This window comes from Brassica oleracea, chromosome C4 (genome assembly GCF_000695525.1).
Source record: "Brassica oleracea var. oleracea cultivar TO1000 chromosome C4, BOL, whole genome shotgun sequence".
NCBI lineage: Eukaryota > Viridiplantae > Streptophyta > Magnoliopsida > Brassicales > Brassicaceae > Brassica > Brassica oleracea.
Window position 1 is genome coordinate 14560877 of NC_027751.1, and position 9049 is coordinate 14569925.

The 9049-nt window shown below is 36.7% G+C and overlaps 1 pseudogene; it reads right to left on the bottom strand.

Annotated features, from left to right (window-relative positions):
- Nucleotides 1-4913: 4913 nt before the first annotated feature.
- On the bottom strand, nt 4914-6143 carry LOC106338212 (annotated as a pseudogene).
- Between the last annotated feature and the right edge of the window lie 2906 nt (nt 6144-9049).

The window sequence follows — 9049 nt, forward strand, 5'->3', positions numbered from 1 at the left end:
TACTCTTCTGTTTCCAAAACATTTCTTCTGCCTTAAGAGCATCAGAAAGTTCCTTCAACCCTGTTGCAATTTGCTCAGTTGTCGCATTATCATCTGCGTATAAGGCCTCGACCTTCTCCTTTAGTTCCTCCACTAGCTTGGCAGAGTTAATGTTATGTTGTCTTCTCCAATCACTCAAGGCTTTCCGACAGCTAGAGATATGTTCCATTATACTCGCATCCGGGGGAAGATCAGGAGATTTTCATCCCTCTAAAATAACTTGCCTTAGCTCTTCGTTATCTAGCCATCTTCTGTTGGATTTGGATTTTTTTTGATCTTCTCGTTGGCTTTTTGAGTATATCAGCAAGAATCGGACGATGATCCGACCCCCATAACCTCATGTACTTAACATTAGAATGTGGGAACTTTTCATGCCAATTAGCATTTCCTACTGCTCTGTCTAGGCGACATCGAACAGTGACATGTCCTGCTCTCTTCCCTACCCATGAAAGCATGTCTCCCGTAAAAGGAAACTCTAGCATCCCACAATCTGTAAGCATTTGTTTAAAGGGTAGAAACGAGCTATCATGTCGATGTCTCCCTCCTTCCTTTTCATTATGACATGTAATTTCATTGAAGTCACCTATCATGAACCAAGGTCCATTTCTAGTTGTTGAGAAACGCGTAAGACATTCCCAAACTTGATCTCGTCGTTCCAAAACAGGGTCTCCATAAACAAACGTCATGAAAACTTTTATTCCATCAATGACTGCCTCAATGTCAATCATTCTGTTATTCGAAAATAAAACATTAACTTGAAAATCATCCATAAAAAATAAAGCTAAACCTCCGCTGAGTCCAAGTGGATCAACGGTAAACAACTGATCAAATCCTAGATCAGCCTGAATGTTTTGCAACATCTGCCTCCTATTCTTCGTCTCAGTAAGGAACACAAGTCCTGGGTGATGCTTCTGACACATCTCCTTTAGGCGTCGAACCGTGAGGTCGTTCCCAATCCCTCGACAGTTCCAACTGAGTGTCTTCATTGATGGGTGGGGGATGGGTTCTTGGACCCCATCGAACACTCATTTTTGGATAACCCAGATTTTTGTTTCTTCGACCTGAGATGATGATGTCTTGATCTCCCCTTTTCTCCAACAGCGCGGGTATCATGAGACGAAGATGAACGCTTATGTGGAGATCCCCGACGGAGAATCCCAAATTTCTTATTCTGAATACCCAAAGGGGCACTCATCTTGGAGCCATGCTTACTGCCTCTCTGAGCTCTACCAGCCGACTTGATATGTGCTGTTTTCTCCTCCATCTCCGCCAGCTCTAACCCCATCAGATCGTCATTCTGGACGTCGCAATCCATCAGTCCATCATCTTGTTTGTCCGCAATATCCATATCAGTTAACGCGTCGATGATCCGGTCCTCTCCATCACCCATCTCCAACTCCTTATCACTCAGTGATTCAAAAGATAAAACCCGGGGTGATACTTTGGGACGTTTTGTGACGTTCTCTTCTCTCTCGTGGTCAATCCGGGACGGTGTAACAATAGTACTAGCTAATCGCCGGTTACCATGAGTTTCCTCACTGATCTTGCTCTCGGAGCTCTTGCGATCAGGAAGTGTTAAGGCATTACTGTGTGTAGATGTATGTCCATAAGAGACACTATCTTTCCCAACAGGTACAGCATCCAAGCACTGACGCACAACGCCCTCTGTTCCTTGGCGAGGCTGCACCCTCTTCTCCCTCCATGCTACGCCACTGTTTCCATCACCTCTGTAGTGGTCATAAGGCCCGGTACCAACCCGCGAACCCCCATAGCGACTGCTCCGTGTGTGATCATCCCGGCGCCTAATGATCCTATCAACATGACCACTGTTTCCTTCCCGTGAGTAAGCACCATGACTGCTATCACCCCGGCTGCTCCTGTCACTGTTGCCATATCTTGAATCATTGAACTGTCGCACCTTGTGCTCACTGTATGGGTGAGCAGTTTGTGTTCTCAACACAGGCTCCTTCTTGACAGGCTTGTACCTCGACCGTGCTTCTGGCACTTGTACCCTTGCAAAGACACCAGGGCGGTTACCTGGCGGATTAATCCTATCCTGAGGGATCAGAGAGGGACAGTACTCCTTCTCGTGGGTAAGCAAGCCACAAGTAGAACAATGCTTAAATAACATCTCGTATTTGATCTCAATTGTAACCTCATCCCCTTCCGGAGATTCAGCCTTCCTTGCAAACTTCAGCGGCCGACGAGTATCAATATCAATGAGCATTCTCCCTTCCATTAGCTCAATTTGGTCCTGATGAACATGTCCCAACCGAGCTCCTATCCCCTTCAGATTATTAACCGTCCACAGGTGTAGTGGAACACCAATCAATCGAGTCCAGAAAGGGATTATCCAAGGGTAATCATCATGGACAATAGGTTCCCATCGAACCAGCACAAACATGCAGAAGTTGAAGTGGAACGAGCGCTGTCGAAGGACAGAGTTGAGATCGTCCTCTGTGGTAAAGTTCAAAAGAAACTTTCCATTACCCAAATCGTTAGCGGTAATACGGTCCTCCATGCCCCATTGCGATGGCATTTTCTAAAGAAGCTTTTCGACATTTTGTTTCTTCGGGTTCAGAATCTTTCCAATCAGAGATAAATGGAATTCCGTAATATTTTGAGGAGTGTCTTGATCAGTTAACTTGATCGGTTCATCATCCTCATCATATAGGATCCCTTTGCCTTTCATATCAATCCAATGACTGGATTTGTTACGTTGAAACGAACCCATGCGAGAATACTAGGATCAAGAAAGAACAAGACCTATGTCTGCGACTTTTGATCGCAGTGAGAGAGATCAGACCGTACGAGTCCAACCAGATCAGAGACGACTAGAAACAGAGCAAACACTAACTCTGTGCCGTTTAACGAACCAGAGCAACGGAATCGCGCCAAGTCAGAGACAGGAGAGACAGCCCGGTTGAACCACTCAAATTGACCTTTATGACAAAGATCGTATCAATCAGAAGATTGGTAATTCGATGAACCAGTTTGGTCGTCGATGCCGTCAGTATCAGAGTAAACCGTCGTGTCTCGCATTAAGCGTGGGGGAGACGGCAGCAAAATAGACCCAGAAGCAGAGATCGTCGGATCACCGGTGCGCAAGTAATCGTCGAGGTGGGAATCAGTACGCCGAAGGACGTACCGATCAGGTGGAGATCGAAACTTCAATGGAAGATTTCGATCTGTGGAATCGCCAACTCTATCGCCTTGGAAGCCCTAGCCGCATACCATTACTTCATAAAGCAGTTGTCTAATGAACAAGAAACGAGTTTTGGTTTATAATTTAACAAACATAATTAATATACCGATTTCAGACTAAACAAATACAAAATGATGAACCACAATTATGTTATCTTTAGCATGTATCATTAAAGCATGACATATAAATGGTATACTTTTCTGAATGGAAAGTGCATCAAAAACTCGAGCTTTGATAAGGAGATGGTGTGGGAAAACTTTTGTTTTCAGAACTTTGCTTATGAAAACATGGCATTAATCAACATTAGACAAACAAAAGTTATATTCAAATTCATATAAATTAAATATAAATATTACATTGAAACCAATGATATAATAAATAAATCATGTGTTTGTTAAGAATTGATTAATACAAACGATATTCTTATGATTCATTTTTCAATAATAAAAGGGTTTTAAATTGACAGCACAAAAATCTTTTGAAACATTAAATTAACTATCATCAAATCAAACAAACTATATGGTTGTTCACGTTCTCATGTTATGAAAACGCATGAGGCAATATGTATAAGCTTATAAGGTTAACGAGTGTACATAAATAATACGTAGTCTATTGAACTGAAAGTAATAAAATAATAAACTGATGTATCAAATTATATTATCAAAAGAATAAAACAGATCAGCAAAATATTGCTATATTCTCAAATAGACTGGTATAATAATCTAACCCTTAAACAAATTTGCATATACGTATTAACATAAACTGATAAAATTTGGGATTATCAATTATGACGTGTGATGTTACTAGACTCAATAAGATAATCATCAATAAACTATCAGATATTAACGAGACGATACGGAGGCAATATTAATTGATCTACATATGAATTTAAGACGCTGATCTTAAAGAAAAAAATAAAATAAGACGATAATAATAATTGTGGTATAGAACTTATCTCAGTGGAGACGATACGGAGGCCATGTTTTACAAATGTAAACGGTGTTAACAACGACAAACAAAGTTGGTTAGGGTTTCGTAGGTTGCCAAGACTTTTGCTCAGAGTGTAAGATTTTGTGTTGATAACGTGATGTGAACAAGAGAAAGAGAATTGTTTGTTGTTATTTTTATTCCATAGACAACGATACATATATATAGGAATAAAAATATATGGTTTAGAACTTCTAGAACATAGGTTTGTGGACCTATAAGGACATCTACGTAATAGTTCATAAGACTATCTATAATGGTAGATTTATTCAACACCCTATTTTTTTTATTTTAAACACTCCACATCATTTTCTCTCTTCCACCTAATTATTTAACACGCACTTCATTTTTAATCTCTACAATAATTTTGTTTAATAAAATTCAACACCCTACCATACCATTTTTAATTCATCTTTTTATCTCTTATAATTTAAAAACTACATATTAGTACTAATTTAGATTGTAGTCAATTTAAATAATTAAAGTGATATAGTTTTGAAAAAAAAAATACTGTACCTAAATTTTCAACAAAAAAAAATATTATAAAAAAATAACATTAGAAAACTTCAAAGGCACACGATACAAACACACAAAACAGCAAATAAGACACATACTTTAATAGTACAATACACTCAGTTTAAACAAGAAACTCTTAAATCAAACCCAGAAGTCTAAAGTATTTTCAATCATGGTACATTCCGAATTTCGCCTATATATGTTTGACTAGATCTGCTTGCAGTTCGTGATGTATATTTGAATCACGTAATTCAGAACTAGCACGCACGTGATTTGCAAATAAATGTAACACCTCAACCGAAAAATGGATGTGGTGTACTAGAACCACTTGCCTCAGATTGATCATAATCGGTCCAGTGTTGAGCATATGTATTTCGTTCATCCTCAACAATCATATTATGTAATATGATACATGACCGTATGATGATAGCCAAATTGGATATGTCCCACATGCGAGCTGGTTCACGAATGATTTTGAATCGAGCATGTAACACTCCAAATGCGTGTTCGATGTCTTTCCGACATCCTTCTTGATGTTTGGTAAATAACTTGTCTGGTTTACTTTGAGGAAGTCGGATTGATTTGACAAAAGTTGGGTAAGACGGATAGATATCATCAGCTAGAGAGTATGCTATGTCGTTTGGATGTTGGTTCACAAAAATATTTACTCTTGGAGTTTTTTTCTTTTTCAACATCATCCGAAAAATGCATGCCAAATCCATAGATCATGGACAATTTTTTCATTCCCAATGCATGCAATCAATACTCCCGATCATCCCTGGAAACCCCTGCATTTTACTAAAATGCAAAATTCTTTGCAGGTCTTCTTGAGTTGGAGTTCTGAGATACTCTTGCTCATACAATTGAATGATTCCCTCAGAATCGACGCAAGCACTCCAATGCTGTAGTACTTCTTATTTTGATATATTCACAACTGCATCGGCCGCAACACCATACGATAGCATTCGCATGGCAGTGGTACATTTTGCTAGTGGAGATATACCTTCTTTATTGGCTGCGTCAACTCGCTGAGTGAAGTAGTTATCTCTACTTGAAAGGTCTCCAACAATCTGAAGAAAAATATGTTCTCGCATCTGGAATCATCGACGAAATATTGCAACATCATATGTTGGTTGATTTGAAAAGTCATCATCAATAAGCCTTTGATTTGCCGCTACATGATCTCTTTTGAAGTATTTTCTCTTACTACGAGGGGTTTGGTCTTCAGCAATTTTTTTCGACGCTCTCTAAACCGATTAACAATATACCTCTGTTCAATTTCAGACTGTTTTTTCTAAGCTTCAATATCAAAAGAAAAATCTGATGGATCCTTTGATATTTTTTGTAAACTACGATTTGTGTTGTTGATACATGGTATGGCATAAGGAGCCTCCATTTATAAGAAATTGAATGGCTGAAATTTTCAGATTTCACACAAATATTAAATTGGCATAAATAATAGATAAGATAGGATTCTCCCACAAAAGCTAAAAGTCACGGATTGCATACAAACAAAATTATTAAAATTAAAAGAAACATACACATTATTAAAATGGAATGAAACAAATACATATTATTAAAGTAGAAAAACAAATACACATTATTAAAGTAGAAAAACAAACAAAATAATTAAAGCACACATTATTAAAGCATAAAGACATAGACATACATAAACTTAAAATCAACTAATTTTCAAACAGATCGTGGCTCAACTTCTCCAACAGCTGTTTGTTCTTGTCATCGAGGTGCTCTTTTTCACTTAGCTTCATGAAAATCTTCATCTTCTTAGCTTGAGTCTTTTCTTTCATCAATTGGTTTGCATCCTCTTGTCTCTTAGCTATTTTGTCCAATCGTTCCAATTCCTGTTCTTTGAATTGTTTGAATTCATTCCACTCTTCGTTGACCATCTCCAAAGTTACTCATGTGTTTTTCTTTTTACCTTTTTTTGCTGCGTCCCTCCCCATTGGAAGAGAACTAGATCATTCAAAATTTGATCCGAAAGAGTTGGAATCAATTGCATCATTCTCGCGGGATCTCTTTGATACACGGTTTGAGCCACTATTTCCTCCAACCTGGCTACCATAATGTGATTGATCACGGACAGCAAGTCATTCTGACATTAAATTAAAATGTTCACTCTTACCACCTGAATATATTTCATGCGCTTTTTCTAAGACATCATTCTCCGACCACCCGCTTTGTTTCATACGCTTAGCATCATCGTATGTGCCAACCCATTTGCTCAACTATTTATTCATATAATTGTAATGGTTTAGGCATGAAGCTACATCTATCGGAGGATCAAATGAACAATGCTCGTTGCAGTACTTATCAATTTTACTCGAGAAAGCTTCATTTTTTTGGTTTCTGCCAATAACATTGTTTGTTCCATGTTTAATCAACTCACTAAGTAACACCAAATTTCAATCAATGGTCCATTTTGGGCTTTTCCGGCGAGCATGAGCTTGATCCTCAACATTTTCGTTCTGAGTGGCTTCATTGACAACGCTCACGCCATCAAAACTAATTTGTGTAGAGAATACAAAAAAAATTGTTGCTCCAGGATTTGGAGCAATTTCAATACCCATGGAAAAAAGGGTTTTAGAGATAAATTTGACATTATCGATCAATAATATGGAGGATAATTTGGAACAGGTGATGGCATAAAAACATTTGGTGCAAAACCATAATTTTGCATACTTTGGGGTGTGTTTGAAAATTGATTTTGAAACTGGTAGTTTTGAGATTTGGATAGTTAAAAGGAAAATTAGAGAAATTTTGAGTGTTAAATGGATTATTATTGTGATCCATTAACAAAAAAAAAAGTTTAAACACACATATTTTTTTGATTGAAAGCTAAATTATAGTGAAAATTACGTTTTTTATGTATCCAAATGAAATGAGATTAATCTCTATTTTTAAATCATAAAATCATGAATTTTGATATAATTGTTTTTTAAAAATAGATATACTACAAAATAATTGAGTTTCAATAATTTGAAGGGATAAGAATCTCAAAAAAAATTTGGCAACCAATGAAAATGTAGCAACATATTTTTAAAGATAAATGAGATTTTGTTTTCAAAAAGATGGTCGTGGGTTTCACTCGTTCACTCTTTCTCCACTCTGTCGTCGCCACGTGTCGTTGGAGGTCCATTTTTTCTCCATTCAACTCGTTGAATTAATGGAGAGTAATCCACATATGTTTTTCTTTTCATTTAACAGGCTCATTGCAATTTGCAAGCCTTCAACTGTTGAATTTATAATTCAACTACCTCATTGCATGTAGTCTAACAGAGTTTTTTTTGCTGACTTTTCAACATGTACATTTTCATTTTATCGCTGACTTCTAAACTCATATATACTAGAGTCGGCCCGTACTACGGACGGAAAGAATATTAAAAAATAATTTAAATAATTAGAGTAAATATTTAATATTAATTTTTATTAATTAAAAATATACATATTAGTTAAATTTTGTACATGTTATTGTATTTGAATACTAAATAATCCATGCTATATGGGAAATTTAGTTATGATTTTCTAAAATAATATTACTTGTTATTTTTAAAAATGTGGTTTTTCTGGTTAAAAGTTTTAAAATAATTTTCTTTTGTTAAGTAATATATGTTTGAATTATACATTAAGAATTGGATGTGGCATTACATCATTTATTGTGATTTTGTTGAGTTGGATGACCATAATTAAACCCATGAGAAAAGAAACAAAATTGTAAATATAGATTAGGAAAATATACATGAGGAAAATATTGGGGTAATGTATGATTATATATCTTTTTCGTGTGGTTTTTATGTAAGCTTTTGCAAGATTAGTACATATTAACTTTTATGGTTTTAAATAATGTTAGGATATGTAGTGATTACGTGTGAGATATATGTGGTGTTTGTTAAGATTTGAGAGAAGATTTGTGAGAATGTGTTGTATATTTCTTATTGCTTACACCACTATATATAGTGGTTCACAAGGTGGAGTAAAAGGGAGAATTGATTACAAAGATACTCTACATAATGACATGGTCAAACTCATAAAGATTAAGGTTGAATGGGTCTTCCATGTGGCTGGATGTAAACCCCCAATGGACTCTAGTCTTGAACTTGTATGGTCTAGGTTATGGACCATCCACTTCATGATTCATAACACTCCCCCTTGGATGCCATAACCATATAGGGTTTGTAACATGCTAATGTTGCCTCATTAAAACCTCTCCCGGAAAACCCAAAACCCAATGTGGTAAAAAGGGAAACAAGAGAAAGGAAAAAGAGTACAACACACATTACTCCC